Consider the following 23,853-nt stretch of genomic DNA (forward strand, 5'->3'; position numbering starts at 1 on the left):
AAAATAAGGTACGTTTTTAAAAAATTTTAATAATTGTGTAATATAAATCTGTAGCGGGTTGTGGGTTTATAGGGGAATAGGGTGGGAAGTAATTTAAATATTATTAATTAATTATGTAAATTAATAATAATTGTTAATTAATTATTGATTGGTAATTAATTAAAATATAATTGGTAATTAATAATAATTGATTAATTGATAAATAATTAATTTTTAGTAAATTATTTTCTGTAGCGGGTTGTGGGTTTATAGGGGAATAGGGTGGGAAGTAATTTAAATATATTTAATTAATTATGTAAATTAATAAGAATTGTTAATTAATTATTAATTGGTAATTAATTAAAATATAATTGGTAATTAATATTAATTGATTAATTGATAAATAATTAATTTTTAGTAAATTATTTTCTGTAGCGGGTTGTGGGTATATAGGGGAATAGGGTGGGAAGTAATTTAATTATAATTAATTAAATATGTAAATTAATAATAATTTTTTAATAATAATTAATTGGCAATTAATTAAAATATAATTGGTAATTATTAATAATTGATTAATTGCTAAATAATTAATTTCTAGTAAATTATTTTCTGTAGTGGGTTGTGGGTTTATAGGGAAATAGGGTGGGAAGTAATTTAATTATAATTAATTAATTATGTAAATTAATAATAATTGTTAATTAATTAATAATTGTCCATTAATTAAAATGTAATTGGTAAATAAAAGTAATTGGTATAGGAAATTAAATTTACTTGGTAATAATATTTCTATTAATTATATTTATTTATGAAGTTTTTACTTTTTCTACTGTTGCACTCACTGGAGTGGGAATAGTAATTTTTACCCCTACGCTATCCAACGCTTTCCCTACTGTTGCACCCACTGGAATGGGAATAGTAATGTTTACCCCTACGCTATCCAGCGCTTTCCCTACTGTTGCACCCACTGGAGTGGGAATAGTAATTGTAACCCCTACGCTATCCAGCGCTTTCCCTACTGTTGCACCCACTGGAGTGGGAATAGTATTTTTAACCCCTACGCTATCCAGCGCTTTCCCTACTGTGGCACCCACTGGAGTGGGAATAGTAATTTTAACCCCTACGCTATCCAGCGCTTTTCCTACTGTTGCACTCTTTGGAGTGGGAATAGTAAGTTTTTACCCCTACGCTATCCAACGCTTTCCCTACTGTTGCACCCACTGGAGTGGGAATAGTAATCTTTACCCCTACGCTATCCAGCGCTTTCCCTACTGTTGCTCCCACTGGAGTGGGAATAGTAATTTTTACCCCTACGCTATCCAGCGCTTTCCCTAATGTTGCACCCACTGGAGTGGGAATAGTAATTTTAACCCCTACGCTATCCAGCGCTTTCCCTACTGTTGCACCCACTGGAGTGGGAATAGTAATTTTAACCCCTACGCTATCCAGCGCTTTCCCTACTGTTGCACCCACTGGAGTGGGAATACTAATTTTAACCCCTACGCTATCAAGCCCTTTCACTACTGTTGCACCCACTGGAGTGGGAATAGTAATTTTAACCCCTACGCTATCCAGCGCTTTCCCTACTGTTGCACTCTTTGGAGTGGGAATAGTCATTTTTACCCCTACGCTATCCAACGTTTTCCCTACTGTTGCACCCACTGGAGTGGGAATAGTAATTTTAACCCCTACGCTATCCAACGCTTTCCCTACTGTTGCACCCACTGGAGTGGGAATAGTAATCTTTACCCCTACGCTATCCAGCGCTTTCCCTACTGTTGCACCCACTGGAGTGGGAATAGTAATTTTCACCCCTATGCTATCCAGCGCTTTCCCTACTGTTGCACCCACTGGAGTGGGAATAGTAATTTTAACCCCTACGCTATCCAGCGCTTTCCCTACTGTTGCACCCACTGGAGTGGGAATAGTAATTTTAACCCCTACGCTATCCAGCGCTTTCCCTACTGTTGCACCCACTGGAGTGGGAATAGTAATTTTAACCCCTACGCTATCCAGCGCTTTCCCTACTGTTGCACCCACTGGAGTGGGAATAGTAATTTTAACCCCTACGCTATCCAACGCTTTTGCTACTGTTGAACTCACTAGAGTTGTTACAATAAATTTTAACCATTTTGCTATGCTACGGTAAAAATATTATATATGTTTATTTAATAATATGATTTTATATATATATATATATATATATATATATGTATTATTTTTGTTATATATTTTTTAATTTACATTAATTATTTATTAATATTACATTTATGTAATAATTTTAACTAAGTTTATAATAAATATATTTATTATTATATTAGTTTTAACTTAATTTAAAGACATTTTAAAAAAAACAATATTTTGACAGTCTATATTTTTGTAACTCGATATTTTAGAGTCGATATTTTAGTACTTACCTGTTTGAAGATAGCCAGTCGATATTTTGTCCCTCGATATTTTATCCTCGATATTATTGTATCTCGATATTTTTGTGGTCGATATAATTTCAGTGATCCCATCACAACCACAGCCACTGTGGGGAATTGCTGCCTCACTGTGTGTAGCTGGATGTGTCTGGATCATCCCCTCAACCTTGTGGGCCAGTACAGTTTGATTTCCCAAAAACCATGTTGTGTAGGTGTGGGCCAGTGTATGTCCCACATGTTCATTCAACTGTCCTGTGATTCTGTTTGCATGGATGCATTGCCCCTTGTACCAGTATGTCATGTCACTGTCATGTCGTTACCTCAGTGCCGGTGGAGAACACTGCCTCCCTAGCCTTCTCTGTGAGTTGATGTAAACTTTCCATTCCCATGATGCCAGGTATGTTGTGCTGATGTCATCACAATGTTGTGCTGTAGCAAATGTTAAATCTCCGTGGCACCAGTCGAGTGAGGTCATTCACAGGATTATCTTGTGCGGTGCAGCATCTCATGGTCACGGTAGGGTTTTTTAAATGGCTTTGTTCCTCATTACTCGCTGTAGAGTTTGGTTCCACCTGCTTGTCATGTTTAGCATAGTGGGGCACAGTTGGAAGAGCCAATGACTGTCTCCTGCGGGGCTTCCTTGTGTTTAGGTCATTCCCTTCCTCATTGGAGGAGCTGCTTACGGCTCTTGCGGGTGATGTCTACTTTCCCCTCATGGCCCTTACCGATTCACAGGGCTAAATATGGATTGATGGCTTTGTGTCAGTAGCACTGCTCTACATTACATTTTTACAGATTAGGACCCTCAATCATACACTGTGACTTAGTTGATGGCCGCATGAATCTAATTGCATAGTAGCAGCCTTGTGAGCGTTACACATGCATCGTTTAGGTGACAAACTGTGCTACCTTTTATGTGTCCGTGTTCAAGCATCTGATCTTGTCTCATTTCAAAATCTGTGATCACACATAGGGTACAGTGGCAGCGGTTACACTTCACAGGTGTGACTGGTACAGTGTAGTTCAGGATGTATTCTTTATTATTTTATTATTATTTAGAAGTTTTCTATAGCGCTAACAAGACCCGAAGGTAGCAGAGCGCTTTACAGTAAAAGGAATGAAAAGGTGAACAACAAGAAACGTAACAAGTTAAAGGCGATCAACGAAAGACAATTTGGGAGGAGGAAAAGTTCGTACAGTAGGACTTCTTGGTAATAGGATACAGAGATACCACATAGTTCTGGGGATGCTTGCTGATCCTAGTTACCCACGACCTAGGGAACGGATAAGGAACAAGGATTTGAGTTGGCTCTTGAATTCCGCATAGGACGGTATGGTTCTGATGTGCGGGGGGATAGAGTTCCATATTTTGGGGGCATTTCCTGTGAAGGAGCAGTCCGCAGTTCTCATCTTTCTGGTTTTTGGTAGGATGAGCAGCAGGGAGTTAGAGATTCTCAAATTTCTAGCTTGGCCTGCTTTTTTGAGCTTGTTTGCCAAGTATTCTGGTTTTCCGGTATGGAGGGCCTTGTGGGTTAGGCAGGCCGTTCTGAAGGTACTACGCATTTCCACCGGGAGCCATTCGATTTCTTAGAGTGCTGGGGAAATGTGGTCAGATTTTTTGCATCCCATGATCATTCTCGCTGCCGCATGCATTGTTGTTTTTAGTGGGGCCAGGTGCGATTTGGGGATGCCTGTTAGGATTGAGATCCCATAGTCCAGTCTAGATAGGACTAGAGATTGTGTGGCTGGTTTAAGGTCCTTGTTGGGAATTAAAGGTTTGATTTTGATCAGAAGTCTGAGGTTAAAGAATGCACTTTTTGCCGAGTTCTTAATGTGGTTTGTCAAGGTTAGTTTGGGGTCTAGGGTGAAACCCAGAGATTTTACGGAGTCAGCTAGCGTGAGAGTACCTTCAAGAGCATCAATCGACTTCAGCCACTCGATGATTTGAGGGTTGTCTTCTTTGTTTGAGATGAGAAGAGTTTCTGTCTTGTCGGGATTGAGTTTCAGGTGATTCTTTGTCAGCCAATCTTGAACATCATTTAGGACAGCATTTAGGGCCAGATGTAAGTAATTTTATTTTACCACTTCTTAAATACCGAATCATACCGAATCGCATTTAAGAAGTGGTAAAATAGAGGGGGGGGAGATGTAGGTATTTCAGATTCGGTAAATACCGAATCGTTAAGATTCGGTATTTACCGATTCTGTAAATACCGATTCGGTAATGCCCATTGATTCCTATGGGCATTGAAGCCCATAGGAATCAATGGGCATTACCGAATCGGTATTTACAGATTCGGTAAATACCGATTTCAGCAAGGGTGCAGGGGGTGTCACTTTGACACCCTCTAGCACCCCAAATACAGGCATGTGTGCCATGTGGCAGACAGACATGCCCTAAGGGCATGTCTGTCTGCCACATGGCACAGGTGTGCATGCACAGATGTGCATGCACACCTGAATTCGGTATTTTACCACCCAATTGGATTGGGTGGTAAAATACCGAATTCTGAAGGCCTGTAGCACTGTAAACAGTGCTACCTACATCTGGGTTTTACCGAATCGGTAAAATTACCGATTCGGTATTTTACAGATTCGGTAAATTTACCGTTTCGGTAAATTGACCGAATCTGTAAAATATTGGCCCCTACATATCGAAAACCAATTACCGGTCCGTAACGGCCGAAATCGGCCGTTACCGACCGGTAATTGGCGACCTACATCTGGCCCTTAGTCTGTGGATGTCATTAAGAGAAGAGGTTTCCAGGTAGATCTGCGTGTCATCCGCGTAGAGGTAGAAGTGGATGTTGGCATTCCTGAGTAGTTTGGCGAGCGGTTCCATATAGATGTTGAAGAGCTGAGGAGAAAGTACTGATCCTTGGGGGACGCATTTAAGAAGTGGTAAAATAGAGGGGGGGGAGATGTAGGTATTTCAGATTCGGTAAATACCGAATCGTTAAGATTCGGTATTTACCGATTCTGTAAATACCGATTCGGTAATGCCCATTGATTCCTATGGGCATTGAAGCCCATAGGAATCAATGGGCATTACCGAATCGGTATTTACAGATTCGGTAAATACCGATTTCAGCAAGGGTGCAGGGGGTGTCACTTTGACACCCTCTAGCACCCCAAATACAGGCATGTGTGCCATGTGGCAGACAGACATGCCCTAAGGGCATGTCTGTCTGCCACATGGCACAGGTGTGCATGCACAGATGTGCATGCACACCTGAATTCGGTATTTTACCACCCAATTGGATTGGGTGGTAAAATACCGAATTCTGAAGGCCTGTAGCACTGTAAACAGTGCTACCTACATCTGGGTTTTACCGAATCGGTAAAATTACCGATTCGGTATTTTACAGATTCGGTAAATTTACCGTTTCGGTAAATTGACCGAATCTGTAAAATATTGGCCCCTACATATCGAAAACCAATTACCGGTCCGTAACGGCCGAAATCGGCCGTTACCGACCGGTAATTGGCGACCTACATCTGGCCCTTAGTCTGTGGATGTCATTAAGAGAAGAGGTTTCCAGGTAGATCTGCGTGTCATCCGCGTAGAGGTAGAAGTGGATGTTGGCATTCCTGAGTAGTTTGGCGAGCGGTTCCATATAGATGTTGAAGAGCTGAGGAGAAAGTACTGATCCTTGGGGGACACCCTTGTTGACTTGCTGGGTTTCGGAGGTGAAGTTCTTCATTTTTATTATTTGCAAGCGCTTATGTAGAAAGGAGGAAAACCACTCGAGAACAACCTCGCCGAGGCCAGCTCTTACTTGCAGAGTCTTGATGAGGAGCTTATGATCCACCGTGTCGAAAGCTGCAGATAGATCAAGGAGTATGAGCAGGCAGCACTTGTCTGCGTCAAGAGAACCGTGGATGTCGTCTATGATGTTCAGCATCGCGGTTTCTGTGCTGCAGCCTTGTCTGAAGCCGGATTGGAGGGGGTCCAGGAGATTGATGTTGTCCAGATGATGCGTCAATTGCAGGAGTACGCAGCGTTCCAGTGTTTTAGCGAGCAGAGTGAGGTTAGATATCGGTTTGAAATTGTTCAAGTCAGTTGAGTCAAGACCGGGTTTTTTCAGGGGTGACTTGTCCCATTTTTAGACAATCGGCGACCACTCCGCTTTGTAGGGAGCTGTTTATGATTTTGCCCCAGATAGGTGCTAAGGTGAGCTTCATTTTTTTGATTAGTGAGGAAGGAATGGGGTCTGAGATGTGTGCTGATGGTTTGGAGGTCGAGATCAGCGAGATTATCTCAGTTTCCTGCACGGGGCGAAAGCTTAGCCAAAGGAGGGGAGAGGCGCCGGATGGAAGGGACTGTGGGATAGCCGCGTTGCTCTTCTGGAGGTGTAAGTTGTTGATGTCTAGAGATAATTCGATTTTTAAGACCTTATCGTTGAAGAAGCTGGCGAAGTTATCCCATAGTTCTTTGGACGCCTGCAGGGGTGTGGGCAGAGGCTTGGATGTTTGATGTCTGATTATGTTGTAGAGCTCCTTAGGTCTGTTTTTGGAATTGGCTAGTGCCTCTCGGAAGAAGCTAGATTTCTTGTTTTTTATATGGTTGTTATACTTCCTGCGGGCTGTTTTTAGTTGTAAGCGAAGGATGGCTGTTGGGTTGTTTCTCCACTTTCTTTCTTTGGCTCTCAGGGTTCTTCTTTCTGCGTTGAGGTCCGCATTGAACCAGGTTCTAGATGGGGTGGCATGGCTTCTTTTGAGCTTTAGAGGAGCTAGATTGTCGAGGATGGAGACTAGCTCGGAGTTATAGTGGTCGATGAGATCATTGGTCGAAAGGAGCAGAGAGTTGTCTGGAAGAAGTGAACTTAGCTGACCTTCTAGGATGTCTTGGGGTACTTGGGAGAGGTTTCTCGACCATTTGGGGGGTCTTGAGGAGGTTTAAGTGGGATGGTGGGGTGATTGATGTGAAATAAGATCATATGATGATCTGACCAGTCAACGGGAAGTATGTGGTTGACCGTGATTGAATTCTTTTGGGCAATGATGGCGTCCAGTATGGCTCCTTTGTAATGTGTCTCCTCAGTACAGTGTTGAGTAAGGTTGTTATCAGCGAGGAGGCTGGATAGCGATCTGATTAGAGGGTTATGAGTTTCGTTCCATCGGAGATTCAGGTCACTAAGAATTACGGTTTTGGAATCGCCGAGTGCGTCTTGTGCAATCAGGTTGGATAGTTGTTTCTGCCCGGGGGGTGATAGAGTAGGTGGCACAGTAGAGAGTCGTTGTCTTTGGTCTTGATGACAGCGGATAGACATTCAAATGAGTCGTTCTCGAAGGAGGAGGTTTCTGTGATGCTCCAGCTGTCCTTGTGGATGATAGTGACCCCACCTCCTCGTTGTTCTATCCTGTCTTTGGAGATGAGGGAGAAACCAGGTGGAACCAGCATGTCTAGGCAGGGAGGAGATGTCTTATTTAGCCAGGTCTCAGTGAGGAACGCAACGTCAATGTCATGTGTGAGGATGGCTTCGGCTAAGTCCGTTGCGTGTAGTGAGGCCGATCTGCAATTGATTAGGAGGCAGTTGGTGATTTTCTCCTGATTACTGGTGGTTTTGTCTTTAGCCTCTCAAGGTATAGCGGTGAGGACTGGTAATCTCTGTTGTTTGAGAGTGGGTAGATCTTTCCAGTGACCCGTGATTACTTGGATTTTAGATTTAGGTGAATCTGAAATGGGAGAGTCGTAGGTAGCGGCTAGTAAGGCTGCTTCCCTGTCTGACATAGGAGCTTCTGATCTAAGCGGCCTGGAGGTCAGGTGTTTTGAGCCCGCTAGGGTGGAAGATGAGATTGAGGTCAAGGGCCTGGTGCATGGGACTCTGGTTGATTCGGATTTTTTGGGACCGGAACCCAGGACCTTGGGATAGGGATCGATCGGCTGGGCACTGAGGGCTTCTGTGGGCCCCTGGGTGATGTTGGCGTTGGCGAGGAGGGGGGTTCGGAGAGGGGGTTTGTGGGGATTACAGGCTATACTGAGGTTAAAGAGGATTTCTATTAAGTCTTGGGTGATAGTGTCGACCTGGTTTTCAAGGGCTGTGAGCCGCTTTGTTATGGAATCAAGGGAGGGGTTGTGGGCATCTGGAGTGGGGCCGAGCGTGTTAAGGTTCGAGAGGATGGGTTGGGAGATAGGGATCAGGGTAGAGGGTGGGGGAGGGGTGGGGAGAGGGCTAGGAGGAGGTTTAGACATGGGAGAGATAGGGAGAGGGACAGGAGGAGGATTAGACAGGGGAGGTTTGAGAGTTGGGGGAGACTCGAGAGGAGGCTCGTTGGCTGGGGGCTGCCTGTTGGCAGGGAGGTGATTGTCGTAGGAGGTGGTCGGTGGCTGTGGCTGGGGGAGGTGAGGTGGATGGGGGAGGGGTAGGGGGTGAGAATTGAGTTTCCTGTTGGTGGAGGATAGCTGAGCTTGCGGGATGAGATATGGCGGGGGGAGAGGGAGCCTGGCAGGATGTGTGTGGGTCGAGAAAGGGCGTGTCGAGGTCTTCTCTTTCAACTAGGGGAGTGGCGGTGAGGGCTTTGAGGCGAGGTGCGGAGGGGTAGGGAGGGCTGACCTAAGTGAGGGAAATAGGGAGTCGAAAGCTTCCAGGTTCTCATTGTTGGCTTGGATGAGGACTGTGCCATTAGTGAAGATAGTCACGGTTGTATAGACTCTACCAACTGATCTGAACGGGAGAATCGCGGTTAATTTGCAGCTATGAGGAGTGGGGGTAGTTTTGGCGATGAACATCCGCGTTCTGATCGTGGAGACCCAATATTCGGGTCTTTCAGTGTGGAATATTAGATCCATCTTCACCGGTCCTATGGAGGCCGAGTGGTAGATGTCAATGATTAGGGTTTCTTTATGTTTGCGGATGAGTTTCTGCTTGAAAGTGCGTCGAAGCTTTGTAGAGATGAGGGGGGAAGATGATGGTGAAGGAGTTCCGACTGTGAGGTTTGAGGTGGGCAAGTGGGACTGGAGGAGGAGGGGGAGGCTGGTCCCGGGCCATCGTGAGGGTAGTGGAGGGAGGGAGCCTGATTAAGATGCGGTGTGGAGCTTGGAGCTTGGGTGGCCCAGAGGGCAGGCGACAGGCTGAATTAGGGTTTTGAGTCAGCGCGGTTCATCAGGACACGAGACTTAGGATCCTGTGGGGCAATGTGTCTGGAGATCAATGGCCGAGGGGTCGCTTTGCTAGGCTTGCGGTGTTGAGGGATTAAATTCACAGGTAGAGGCAGCTCCAGGGCGGCAGAAGTCGGGAGCGACCTGTCTAATGACCTTTCCGGGCAGGCAGCCAGGGTGGCGAACCGTGGGGTTCCCGTGGAGCGAGGAGGGTGATGCTCCAGGCAGAGGGGGGGTCCTGTAGCCCGGGTGATTCTGCTTAGGAGTTTGCAGGTAGCCAGTCTCTGATTGGCAGTTAAACCTTTGTAAACTAGCACCATGGGAATGGTGTATGAGGGAGACTCTGATCAGGAGAGGTCCTCCTTGTCCGCCAATTTGAGGACAAGTGATTATAAATGATGGGAAAAGGACGTTCCGTTGCCCCCCTGTTTGGCGCCCCAAACAAATTTAGCAGCCAGTACCTCACAGCGAGGAGGGAAACGGATCCGGTGGAGGCTCTGGTCAGGCGATGTCCTCTTTGGCTGGCATTTTGAGGTCAGGCACGGGGTCGGGGGCGGCGGGCAACATAGGGATCCGGTGAAGAGACTTTTCTTTACAGTTCAAAGGTAGTCAGGGCTGTAGCTTGGCGCCCACGTAGCGGTCGGTACCTTACCGGGTGGAAGAGGCGGCTCCGGTGGAGGTTCCGGTCAGGCGAGGTCTTCTTTGGCCGCCATTTTGAAGACAGGCGTGGGGTCTGTAGCTCCGGTGAAGGGACTTTTTACTTTTAATGGCAGTCGGGGCTGTAGCTTGGCGCCCACATACCAGTCAGTGAGCTTACAGGGTAAGAAAAGCGGCTCCGGTGGGGGGCTCCGGTCAGGCGACGTCCTCTTTGACCGCCATTTTGAAGACAGGCGCGGGGATTGGCAGTGGCGGGAGTCACGGAGCTCCGGTGAAGGGACTTTTTTCTTAAGTGTTGAGCGGGCCTGAGGCGTTCATGGTTCCTGGTGCGGGCGCTGATGCTGGAGAATATTCTGTGAATCTGTGACAAAAGTATGGCTTTCTTATGCTTGTTTTTCTTTGTTTCAGATCTCCCTCCCTGCAGTTCCCCTCCTCTCCTTCCCTCACCTGATCTCCCTTTTGTGTCTGTCTTTTGTACCCAGACCAAGGGGCTATTTGGAGATGGAATCCTTTCAGCATCGCACCACTCTGATGATCAAAGGTACGGACAGTCCCTGGCAATTGTATGGGGAATCTTTCACCAGCATTACGGGTAAGATCATAGCATGACTGTGATTGTCTTCAGAGCAATGCCACTGGGCATGTACATTGGCTAATGCAGCATGGTGTCGAAAAGAACTTTATCCTATTGTGTAGGAAGTGTGTTTCACACAGTACATTGTGCCTCATTGCTGTCAACGCACATCTCTTGCCAGTCTGCATGCGTTCAATATGGCATTGTTTAGGATGATTGTTCATATGTGTTTACGTGTACAGTGACAACATGCATGCTGTTGGTAATTGCAAATGTACCCTATTGTGCCTGACATACATGGTTGTGTATGTGTTGTTTAGCTTGCTACACACGACGTGCAGGCTACACCTGCTGACGCTGTGTCCTGTGCCCCGCTTGGCCTTAGGGTGCCTAATCCTGTGCCCATGATCTTTAGCGATTGTACACCCATTTAGCTCGGGGTGGCCCGTAGGTAACCAGACACTCCTGCCTTCACATACACATGTCACTTTATGCCCTGCAAGAATCCTTGGGTTTGTGTGCTTGTTTAGGTTGTTGTCTCACCCATTCTGCCGTCATGTGTTCACTCATTCCTGCTGCTGCATCCCCAGCCACAACGCTGCACCAAGTGGCCAGATACTGCACCACACACGCCTACAAGATACTCCTCTATCCATCTATTCTTAAAGCATGCCGCAGCTTGTCTGCGCCACTGTTGCACAACCTCCATGACAAAGGCAGGTCCGTCTGCACCTGCAACAAGCACAATGCAAGACACTCAGCTAATTTCATGACTCATGTGACACAACAGACTCATGCTCCGGCCACCCTCCACACAGTTAACACCAGACAATCATCCACCTGGTATCACGCTCCCACAAACACACCCATGACAGCTTCTCTGCCTGTGTGTGCAACTCATACTGGCAACACGATGCAGCCCCACATAACAGTGCGTCTACGTACAACCAGGTCATGTGCCTTGTACAGCTCACACACAACTTCCAGCAGCACCACATTATACTGTGTTACCTCGACAATACAACAGCACCACACATCGCCTTCATTACTGTAACGTGGTAGTACGGAACATCAGCACACCACTTCTACATAGCCATCACAGACGGATATTCCAAAACCCACCGGGACAACACACCAAAAGCAGGATTATGATTGGTCCAACTTAACGAGGTACACCCTCAGAGTCACATACAACACCAAGGACACACTCCGCATTGTCAAACATCTGCACATCCCGTATCACACCAACAGCCTGACCACCCTCATTGTGACTATCATCTACAGCTCTCCAATCCTACACAGACAATTTGGCTAAGCCATCTATCAATCAATCAATCAATTCATTTGTTGAGCGCCCTACCTACCCGTGAGGGAGTGAATGCGCTGGGGGGGGTTCTACAGATGGGAAATTCATGTTTTGAGAAGTCTTCTGAAGGCCAGCAGGTCCTGGGTCTGTCGTAGCCTTGTAGGGAGGGTGTTCCGGGTCTTTGAGGAGAGGTAGGAGAAGGATCTGTCACTGATGGTGGTTTTCCTGATGTGAGTGACTGTGGCAAGTGCGAGGTTTGTAGAGCGGAGGCTGCGTGTGGGTGTGTAGAAGCTGAGTTGGTCGTTGTGGTATGCTGTTCCGGCGTGGTTAGGAGCCTTGTGTGCGTGGATGAGGAGTTTGAAGGTGATCCTGTTGTTGACAGGGAGCCAGTCCAGGCCTCTCATGTGTGGTGTTATGTGGCTGTGTTAGGGAAATCGACGATCATACGTGGCGAGGCATTCTGGATGCGTTGCAGCTGTCTCAGGAGAATGGTTGTTTTAGCTGCATAGGGGGCGTTCGCGTAATCCAGTGAGCTCGTGGAGAGGGCCCAGATGACTGTTTCTCACGTGTTTGAGGTGATCCATTTGAAGATTATGCGGGGCATTCAGAGGGTGTTGAAGCAGGAAGATGAGATGGCGTTGTCCGGCTTGGTCCTGGAGAGGGAGGATTTGAGGATGACCCACATGTTGCGTGCGTGGTTGGTGGGTTCTGGGGCTGTTCCTAGCGATGTTGGCCACCTTGAGTCGTCACAGGTTGAGGTGGTGGTGCCGGGGATGAGGACCTCTGTTTAGTCAGAATTGTGCTTCAGCCTGTTGTCCTTCATCCATTTGGCAACGGCCTTCATTCCTCTGTGGAGCTTTCCTTTGGCAGTGTGTGGTTCTTCGGTGGGGGATATGATTGGCTGGGTGTAATTGGCGTAGGAGATGATGTTATGGCTATGTTGTAGTGCAACATGGGTGAGTGGTGCCACGTGGATATTGATCAACGTCGGGCTGAGGGACGACCCCTGTGGGACGCTGTGGATGGTCTCAGTGGTCTTGGAACGGAAGTGTGGGAGGCAGACGCTCTGAGCTCTGCCGGAGAGGAAGGATGTGGCCCAGGCCAGGGCAATCTCTTGGATTCATGCATCATGGCTGCGTGCTGTTAGGGTGTCTTGGCAGACCGTGTGGTAGGCTGCTGATAGGTCCAGAAAGATGAGGGCGGCTGTTTCTCTTTTGTCCATGGGGATGCTGATGTCGTTGTTGGCGATGATGAGGGCGGTGTCCGTGCTGTGGTTGCTGCGGAATCCAGAGGGGGATGGTCCCATGATGTTGTTGTCTTCGAGGTAGTGGCTCAGCAGTCTGTTGACGATCTTCTACGTGACCTTTTCTGTAAAGGGGAGATGGCCCTGAAGTTCTTGAGGTATTTGTGGTCCGCCTTTTGTTTATTCACTAAGGCGTTGATCTCAGCATTCTCCCAGCTCCACTGAAGGTAGCTGTATCAAAGCAGATGTTTAATTTTTTTTGGAGAAGGGGTGCGCTGGCTTAGCTGGATTGTTTGAAAATGTTGAGAATCCATGTGCCAGATGTGGATCCGGAGTGGATGGAGTCCATGGTCCTGATGGTGACTTTGTCGCTGACGTTGTACCAGGCGGTCAGGTTATTTTTGTGGGTGTTGGTCTAAGGGGGGGTGGACTCGTTTGTGGGTGTGGGTGTAGCGGAGTGGAAGCTGTTGTGGATGTCGATGATGTTACGGTGTAAGAAGGTGGAGAGTGAGTCACACAGGTCTTGTGATGGTGGTATGTCATTGGTGTTGTAGGTGTGAGTTGTGAGTTCAATCCCGATGTTGATGTGCGTACATTGCTGTCTAGGCTGTCCTGTTGGCGGTCCTGATGAGTTAGTGGTGTCTGTGGGTGGCGCTCGTGTGCGTTGTAGCTGTCTGATGTTTGGTTGTGGAGCCAGCTCCTCTACAGCTTCCGACAGGTGCACTTGGAGGTCCTGAGCTCTTCGGTGAACCATGCGGCTATCTTGTTGTTGTGATAGGTGGCGGAGGTCTTGAGTGTGGCAAGGGTGTCGGCGCAGTCGTTGATCTACTGTTTGAGGGTGATGGCAGCGGAATCTGGGTAGGTGTGATCGGCGGGTGGTCCCAGGGCGAGGGTGGTGGTCAGTTAGCAATAAACCAAGCGAGAACGCTTGACCTAATGCGCACTGTTGCTCTTCCAGCTGGAATGCTACTATTTCTGTTATAAACTTAAATTTTACAATTAATAAACAACATGACTTTTAAATGATCAAAACCATCATAGTGTTGTGAATCTCATAGTTATTTACTTTGCGTTTCCAAAATTAAACATTTAATGACCAATCGTAAACATCATTGGATTACATGTCAAACATTTCATAGTCATGACATTAACATTTTGAACATGTTTTCAACGCCCGCCCTATGCATTTCGGGCCCCTTGGCCCTTCTTCAGGGGCTGTATCTAAAAAAATCAGAACAAATCATATTGTAGATTACGGTCCTTCATTCATGTAGAGTGTACAGTCAAAATATATATTTACCATGATAAGTCTATGCACAGCTGCTTAAATGCATGTAGTAGGGACAACAAAGTCTGAGAGAATCTTTGCAGAACATAAGGGTGAGCAGGTAGAGAGTTTACTGAACCATGTTGTGATGTGTGCAAAGGTTGAAGAAAACAAGAGAGAAAAAAGAAAGCATGAAGGCCTAGTACCTTGCTCTGTGCCCTCGTTACCCGGGGAGGGTTAATATGCACCTGTGTGTTACACTCGTGACAAAGTGGCTACCCTTTCTCTCCTGTTACTAACCTTAATTCATATATGAACCAGGGGTCGATAGTGTCTCACTGAGCGTATTATGTTATGAGGGCTGGTTCTGAAATGTAGACGTTACAGCGTGGTCAATTCTCAGTGCTTAACAATGCATGTTACAAAGAAATTATATAAAGAAAATAGTTATGAGCCCGTCGTACCTATATTTATGCGTGTTGCTCGGGGTCGGTCAAAGAAAATTGGTTGCGTTTCATCTGAGGCCGCTTCTTTGGGTGGATCCTCGTGCTAAAGAATGCGGAGGACAGCGTTCAGAGGCGGTTAGGTAAACGGAATTGGGCTTTAACGGCTGTCGAAATGTTGCTTACCTAATGTTTAAGAAATATCTCCGATAACCTCAACTGGAAAACGCCCAGGTTCTGACTGGCTTCAGGTTGAAAGATCACGCATGCGCGTGCGGTAAATATAGTTCCGATACTAAAAACGGACTCAGGAGGGTATTACAGGTTTCTTAGGTGTAAACGCCCGCCATCTTGAGGTGGCGGTATGTCTACTGGGTGACTGTTCTTCAAAAGATAAGGGTATGAAAGTAAAGAAAGAATAAAAATAAAAATAGAGTAATAATAAAATTAAAATGTGCACGAAAAAATGTGTTTAGAAAGAAGTAAGTTTTCATTGCTATGCTTACAACTATAAACATCGTAAAGCGTGTCTACATGATTATTTTCACAATCTTACTGTGCATATGAAATACAGATCGCACGCAGGCGACTCATGAGCAATAATTATAAATAGCATCCTAGATCTACTCGATCATTGATCCCTTTGGGATCTTGAGAATCTAATTTCCTTATCCAAAACACTTCCCTTTGAAGTAATGTTTTTGTCAGGTCTTTGCCGGGGGTGGGATTAACTACCTCAAGCACCTGGAATTTTAACTGTGCTATGGTATGCCTATAATTGGTCCAGTGTACCGCTAGGCTGCTGTTAGGATTATTATTGCGTATGGTACTTTTGTGTTCTGATATACGTGTCTTAATCTTCCGTTCTGTTTTGCCCACATACAAAAGCCCACAAGGACATTTTATAGCGTATATCAAATTCATAGAATTGCAGTCTGCATTATGTCTGGTTTTAATGGTTTCCCCTGTGTGGGGGTGCTTTACATTGTCACTTACTATTACGTTATTGCACTGTACGCAATTGTGACATTTCCTAGTTCCTCAATAGGTTTCTTGAGGGTTCATAGTTCCTGATTTTAACATTTCTTTGATATTTCTTGATCGTTTGTATGCAAAAATGGGTCTTTCTTGGAATTGTCCATGAAAATCATTTTCATTGCTTAGCAGGTCCCAATGCTGATTAATACTCTTTTTAATTTCTCGGGAACTGGTGGAATATTTTGAAACGAAGACTTGACGTTTCTTCTCTGGTTTAGTTGTAGATATTAATAATGATTCTCTGGTTTTTACTGCTACTTTACGTTTAGTGTCCTCCAAGAGTGCCCCGGGATATTTTTTGTCCAGGTATTTCTCTGTGATGATTTCCAGATTTTTCTCAAGTGATTGCGTGGTGGTCAGTTAGTCCACGGTGGCCTTGCACCAGCAGCGGCGTGGCATGTGCTGTGTGCGGGGTGGTGTGGTGGGTTTACTGAAGATGTAGTCGAGGCATCTGTGGTCTGTCCAGTGGTGTTGGGTGGTGTGGTTGGAGGAGACGTGTGGAGTAGTGGAGAAGATGCGGTCCTGTGTGTGTCCAGCGGTGTGGGTGGGTGTTGTCACGAGTACTTTAAATCCGATGTTGATGAGGTTGTCAATCAGGGCAGTGGAGTTTGCGTCGCTGTTGTTCTAAAGCTGGAAGTTCATGTCCCCAAGGAGGATGTAATCCATGTAGCCGAGGGCGTGTGTGCTGATGAGGTCAGCAATGGTGTTGATGGATTGTGGTCGGAGTACAGGTGGTCTGTCGATGAGTGTTCCTATGAGGGTGTTGTTGGCGTCAGAGTGGATCTGCAAGTGCATGTGCTAGGCGATGGGGAGGGTGTAGTTGGTGTTGGTAGTGACTCTGGGAGTGTTCATGTGGATGATGGTGATTCCTCCTCCCACTCTGTAGTTGCGGTGTCTACGGTAGATCTTATGGCCTTCTGGGATGGCGATGTCTGTTTACGAGGTGGTGTTCAGCCTGGTCGCCGTCAACGGCACCAGCCAGCCCAACTACAGCAACAACCTCTACACAGGTACAAGAACCAGACTCCAGGAGTACTTGTGCAAATCCAGGGTGCATGCACACACCTCATCCTCAACATCCCCTGCTACTGCCACATGACCGTCCACCTGAGATACCTATAATAGTCCCACAGTCAACTGCAGGTTCACCTTCATACTCCTCAGCCACACTCAGTAGGCACTCCACAGGCCCAAGCCAATGAACTAATGTTATGTTATGTTAGGGTTTTTTTGTAAAGCGCACGTACGCCCGTGGGCTTCATGGCGCTGTTGAAGTAGGAACCTAACACAACAACTTACTGAAAATAAGCCTGTCTGAACAGCCAAGTTTTATAAGAACGTCTAAAAGTTAGAAAGTCTGGGCTGAGCCGAAGGGAAAGTGGTAGGGAGTTCCATAGGACAGCAGCTAAGTAATGGAAACAGCTGCCGCCCTGACGCTTTCTCCTGTAAGAGGGAACAACCAGCAAGTCTTTATTGATGGATCTAAGATTGCGAGTGGGCTTGTATTTGGAGACCAACTGATTGATGAACTGAGGCCCTATGTTTTGTAGACTCTTGTATATGATACAGCCGGACTTAAACATGATTCTTTGAGATACAGGCAGCCAGTGTAATTGTTCTAGGCCAGGCCTGATGGAACACCGCCTAGGTTGTTTAAGAACAAGTCTGGCTGCCTGGTTCTGCACTAGTTGGAGTCTTTTTAAAAGGCCAGATGGAAGGCCCAGGTACAGACTATTAGAAAAGTCCAGCCTGGAGAGTACCAGTGCGATGGTGACCTGGATAAGGGCTGAGTATGTCAGAAATTGTGCAATCTTTTTTATTTTCCTAATCTGGTAAAAACTAGCAGAAACAACTGCTCCGACTTGAGCTTTTAATGAAAGATCCGATGCAAGTGTAACACCCAAGCTCTTCACTGAAGAAGCAGGGACTGGGGCAGGACCAAGGCTCAAAGGCCAATAATGAGGGCCCCAGCTGATACTGCTGTCCCCGGGAAGAATTAACTCGGTTTTACCCGGGTTGAGCTTGAGGTGGTTTAAGCTCATCCAGCGTTGTATCATAAGCATAGTTTGGTGAAAGTGGGCGACTGAATCAGGAGTATTCAGAGGGAAAATTAGCTGTAAATCGTCAGCATAATTCAAGATTGTGACATTGAATTGTTTTAGGAGGTGAAGGAGGGGGCGCAGATACAAATTGAAAAGCAAAGGGGAAAGTGAGGATCCCTGTGGGACCCCACAAGTGGAGGTGGTTCTTGAAGCAGTGAAAGGCCCTAAGCGAACCGCTTGAGTGCGGTTCGAGATAAAGGAAGTGATCCACTCAAGGGCAGCGCCCCTGAGGCCGGCCTGCTCGACACGGCTAATTAGAATAGAAAAATCAACCGTGTCGAACGCGGCCGACAAATCAAGGAGAACCAGTGCCTGGTGGATGCCTTTATCCGCATTTGATCTTAATGTGTTTTGAACGGCCAAAATGACAGATTCCGTCGAGTGACAGGGACGGAAACCTGCTTGGTTAGTTTCAAGATAGTCACTATCCTCTATAAATTTGGAAAAGGATGTGGAGATGTGCGCTTCCAATATCTTCGACAAATATGGAAGTAAAGAGATTGGTCTATAGTTGACCAAGGCTTGAGGATCAGCCCCAGGTTTTTTTAATAGAGGAATAAGGAGGGCCTGTTTGAATCGGGGGGGGGACCATGCCACTCACCAGTGAGGAATTCAGTACAGATAGAATAGTTTGAGGCAAGGTTTGTCCTATTTCTCTATATATATGTGGAGGACAAACATCCTCAGGGGAGCCTGATTTAACTCGGGTAAGCAGTTGGGACAGCAATTTGTTGTCAATTGATGGGAAAACTTCAAGTGTGTGAGGATTGAAAAAAGCGTCCTCCAATGAAGGAGGGACCGGGGAGTTGATAATGCCTTGTTTTATATCCAGAATTTTATTGATGAAGAATGTGTTTAAAGAATCGCACATATCTTGAGTGGGGACAACAGGAGGAACAGTTCTATCGCTGTCACACAACTCGTTCACCATCTTAAAGATATCTTTGCTTTTGTTTTGCGAATTTGCGATAAGCTCAGAGAAATAAGTGGTTTTCTGTGACGAGATGGACCTTTGCCCACAGTCCGTCCTGCCATCCTTGGCGTAGGCACCATTTATCACATCCACAGTACAACTGCATGCAGCTGATAGTTCTCATACCTCTGAACACAGATCCTGGTACTCCCTCTGTGGACACCTACATATTACCCATGATCTGTACACCTCCAAGTGACTCTTCTGTACCTGTCTGTAATTGCAGTATTGCAAGCCAACACCCCCTTCATCATTTTGTAACCATCACGGGTGTGTATTGCCATCCATGTATGTAGTTGTTGGAATATTGTGACCAATGTGTGTCCTCAACCAGACTCAGGTCCCAGTGTGTGGATGGCTGCAGTTTGTTCAACACTCTGGCATTTCATACATGTCCCCACACATATGTTATTGACTCTGGGTACAAAACCTCTCCACAAATGCGTTTTATGTTATTTAGATTTATTTTCAGATCTTGTGCAGGCAACGTGAGTAGGTGCTGTACAAAAAGGCGGGAATCCAAAGTTCACAGCTGGAGATGTGATGCCTTACAGTTTGAGTCAACAGAGTCCAGGCCACAGTGCTTGGAATCATTGGGCACACTGCGACCAGCAAGTCCACGTGGGAGAGTCAATAAGGTGATGCTGTTGCACACAAAGGCAAGATGCCAGACCAGGTGACCTGGGAGTTGTGCATAGCCCACTGCCTCTCACTGTCTTTTGCGTGGATGACCCACCTTCCTTGTGGGACCCTCACGTGCAGGCCTTCACGATGCCTGGGACGCTCTCTCAGAAAATTCCTCCTCCACCTCTTCCCTCCCTGTGGCTGGTGTTGGTCTTTGCCTTGATTTTTCTGGCCTGGTGACACAGGGAGGGTGCTGCATGTTTACAGCAATCTGACGGAGTGATTGGCTGATTTCCCTAGGCACCGTCAAGAGCTCATCCAGTCTTGCCTCCATCCGTCCATGGTGTTGTTGGTGACTGGCATGTTGCTAGACCTGGTTATTTTTAATTTCGGTGAGGGCCTCCACTACCTGGCTGAACTCCCTGGTGTCCCGCCGGTATGCCTCCATGATGTTTCGGAGTTCTGACATGCCGGGCCCTGCAGCTTGCTGGTCAGGTTCTCGCCTCCGCCTTGCGCCACTCCCACCACCCCTGCCTACACGAGCCTGGCCTGCACTTGTGGGCACATCGGATCGACAGGACCCATGAATGATGGCAGTGGTGGTGGTGTCTGCCACCTCCTGGGTGCCCGGCGAACCTTGTCCCTCATTGTCAGACTGGCTCTGTTGTGGATTATGGGAAGGGCTCCGAGCTCTCTGCTGGGATGTGGCGGGAATGGGTGTGGTGGTTGGCACAGATGTATCTGATCCAGCTGCTGCATTGGTTTTGGATCCAGAGGGGCCAGGTTGGTTGAGGTCAGCCACGGTGTTTTGAGAGGCGTCGTTGTTGGTGGGGTCAGGGTCCTGCTGAGCCTGGGACTGGGATCCATCTCCCCCTGGTTGGGGGTAGTTTCCACACGTTGCCCTGTGGGTGTGAGTGACAGACACTGTTAATGCACTATCATGCAACATCCAATTTTAATATACATTGTCGTTAGCACTGTTCAACCTGCTTTGGAATGTTGTAATTGTTCACTTGTGTATGGGTATGTTGTGTGATCAGATTGACATGTGCTGAGGGGTCATAGACATGTTCGGTACTGTTTACAATGACTGCCACAGCCATTGCTGTGGCTTGTGTCGCCAGCACGACACAGATCCAGCGGTGCTATGTGTTCCCCAATCTGCACAATGCTGCGTCACTCCTTATGCCTGGTTCAAGCATGCACAGGGTTTAAATGCAGCATGATTATGATAGAGACTGAGTGGAATTTTTCTGATTTCAGTCAGCAACTTTTGTGAGGTGTTGCTGTGCCGTGACGGCCACCTACTGCCAATCCCCCTGGACCAGTACACCTACCTCTGGCACAGGGCTTTAGAACGTGGCACTTCTCCAAGATGCATCACCTTGTCAATGCCCAGGTCCGTGGTGCTACTTAAGTGCATCCACAGCGCCCGAGAGCTGTGGCTACAGCATTGTGTGAGAGGCACAATGGACTTGTGATTCAGCACTGTCCATTTTTTGCTTGGATGCTTCATCAGATCAGTATTTGTTTTCTTGTGTTACATGACGATTGTGACAGTGGTGCACTCCATTGCCTGTCCCCAGAGGCTCTGTTTCTGTAAGGGGTGTGTGTGACAGGCCATGCTAGTAGTTTGAGTGTGATTTGCAAGTGGACGTCCCTCGTGGTGTGTCTGTCCCCCCATGAAGCATGCTGCCATGACGGTGGTTGTGAGTTCCTGTGCAGGATATCTGACCTTTTCCTGGTGTTAATATTTGCACTGGTTACAGGAGGGCCCGGTGTCAGCTATCTTGTCAGTACTTTCACACTCCCTGTGCATTGGCATGGTGCATGGGTGTGTACCTGGTCCATATGGGATGAGTGCAGCCTCCTATCCTACACCTTGCACCCTCTCACCCTCCCCCTTCCAGCCTTCTGGCACTCCCCTTGCACCCACCCCCGTACTGTTAGGCACTGCTGGGATCATAGCCACCTACCCACATACCACCCCCATACTATTAGGCAGTGCTGGGAGTCATGGCCACCCACCCACATGCTGTTAGGCATTGCTGGGAGTCATAGCCACCCACCCCCATACTGTTAGGCACTGCTGGGAGTCATAGCCACCACCCACATACCTCCCCCATACTGTTAGGCAGTGCTGGGAGTCATGGCCACCCACCTACATACCACCCCATACTGTTAGGCACTGCTGGGAGTCATGGCCACCCACCCACATACCACCCCCATACTGTTAGGCACTGCTGGGAGTCATAGCCACCTACCCCCATACTGTTAGGCACTGCTAGGAGCCATAGCCACCCACCCACATACCACCCCCATACTGTTAGGCACTGCTGGGAGTCATGGCCACCCACCCACATACCACCCCCATACTGTTAGGCACTGCTGGGAGTCATAGCCACCCACCCATGTACTGTTAGGCATTGCTGGTAGTCATAGCCACCCACCCCCATACTGTTAGGCACTGCTGGGAGTCATAGACACCCACCCACATACTGTTAGGCACTGCTGAGAGTCATAGCCACCCACCCCATACTGTTAGGCACTGCTAGGAGTCATAGCCACCCACCCACATACCACCCCCATACTGTTAGGCACTGCTGGGAGTCATGGCCACCCACCCACATACCATCCCCATACTGTTAGGCACTGCTGGGAGTCATGGCCACCCACTCACATACCACCCCCATACTGTTAGGCATTGCTGGGAGTCCTAGCCACCGACCCCCATACTGTTAGGCACTGCTGGGAATCATAGCCACCCACCCCAAAGTGTTAGGCACTACTGGGAGTCATAGCCACCCACCCACATACCACCCCATACTGTTAGGCACTGCTGGGAGTCATGGCCACCCACCCACATACCACCCCCATACTGTTAGGCACTGCTGGGAGTCATGGCCACCCACCCACATACCACCAACATACTGTTAGGCATTGCTGGGAGTCATAGCCACCCACCCACATACCACTCCCATACTGTTAGGCAGTGCTGGGAGTCATAGCCACCCACCCACATACTGTTAGGCATTGCTGGGAGTCATAGCCACCCACCCCCATACTGTTAGGCACTGCTGGGAGTCATAGCCACCCACCCACATACTGTTAGGCATTGATGGGAGTCATAGCCACCCACCCCCATACTGTTAGGCATTGCTGGGAGTCATAGCCACCCACACACATACCACCCGCATACTGTTAGGCACTGCTGGGAGTTGTTTGTATACTCACCAGGCTCCACGGCTCCTTCGATTCCATGAACTCCCACCGGTGGTAGCAGGGCCATGACTTTCTCCTCCCAGGGATGGTATTGTGCAGGTCTGCGGGGACCACCACCTCCAGTGTGGTGTGTATTGGCATAGTCTTTGTCCATCTTCCTCTTGACCATCCTCCGCAGATTGTACCACCTGGCCTGGCAATCCCTCTTGGTGCGCCTGATGGGTGCAACAGCATTAACCTTATCCACGATCCTCTCCCACAGGCGTGTTTTTTTAGATATGCTGGTCTGTCTGACCAATGCACCAAACAGCTGTGGCTCAACTCTGATGACTTCATCTGTAAGGATCTCCATCTCCAGGTTAGTGAACTTTGGATTCTTTGGTCTGGTCATGGTGTGGGGTGTATGTGATTGGTGGGGTGATTGTGTTTATGGATGAGGGTGTGTGGGTCTGATTGTGAAGGGGGTGGTGCGGGTGTGAATGAGATAGGGTGTACGTGTGAAGGTGTATGGTTGCAGTTGTTGGTGTCCTGTCAGTCTCTTTGCGCAAATAGGTATGTTGTAAAGGATGATGGGTTGTATGTGTGGGCCCTTGTATTGGTCCACTTGTGGGTGTGGCTTATTTTGAATTTTTGGTGGGTGTGTTATAAGGGGTGGGTGTGACTTGGGCCCTCTGTTTGGCTGTTTGGATGTGGCCAGGACATTGTTTTCCAATGGTGTGTACACAGGAGACATGTTTAGTGGTGTTGTGTGACTCGTTTGCACTCTTCACTTTATTAGAGGGGGGTGTGCGGGTCGTATTTGTTGTTGCGGCTGGCTGATACGGTCCGTTTTCAGGGTGGGGGTTCGTGTACGATTTATTGAGGGGTGTGCGGGTGGTGTACGCCTCGTATTTGTTGGTG

This window comes from Lissotriton helveticus, chromosome 1_1, assembly GCF_964261635.1.
Source record: "Lissotriton helveticus chromosome 1_1, aLisHel1.1, whole genome shotgun sequence".
Lineage (NCBI taxonomy): Eukaryota > Metazoa > Chordata > Amphibia > Caudata > Salamandridae > Lissotriton > Lissotriton helveticus.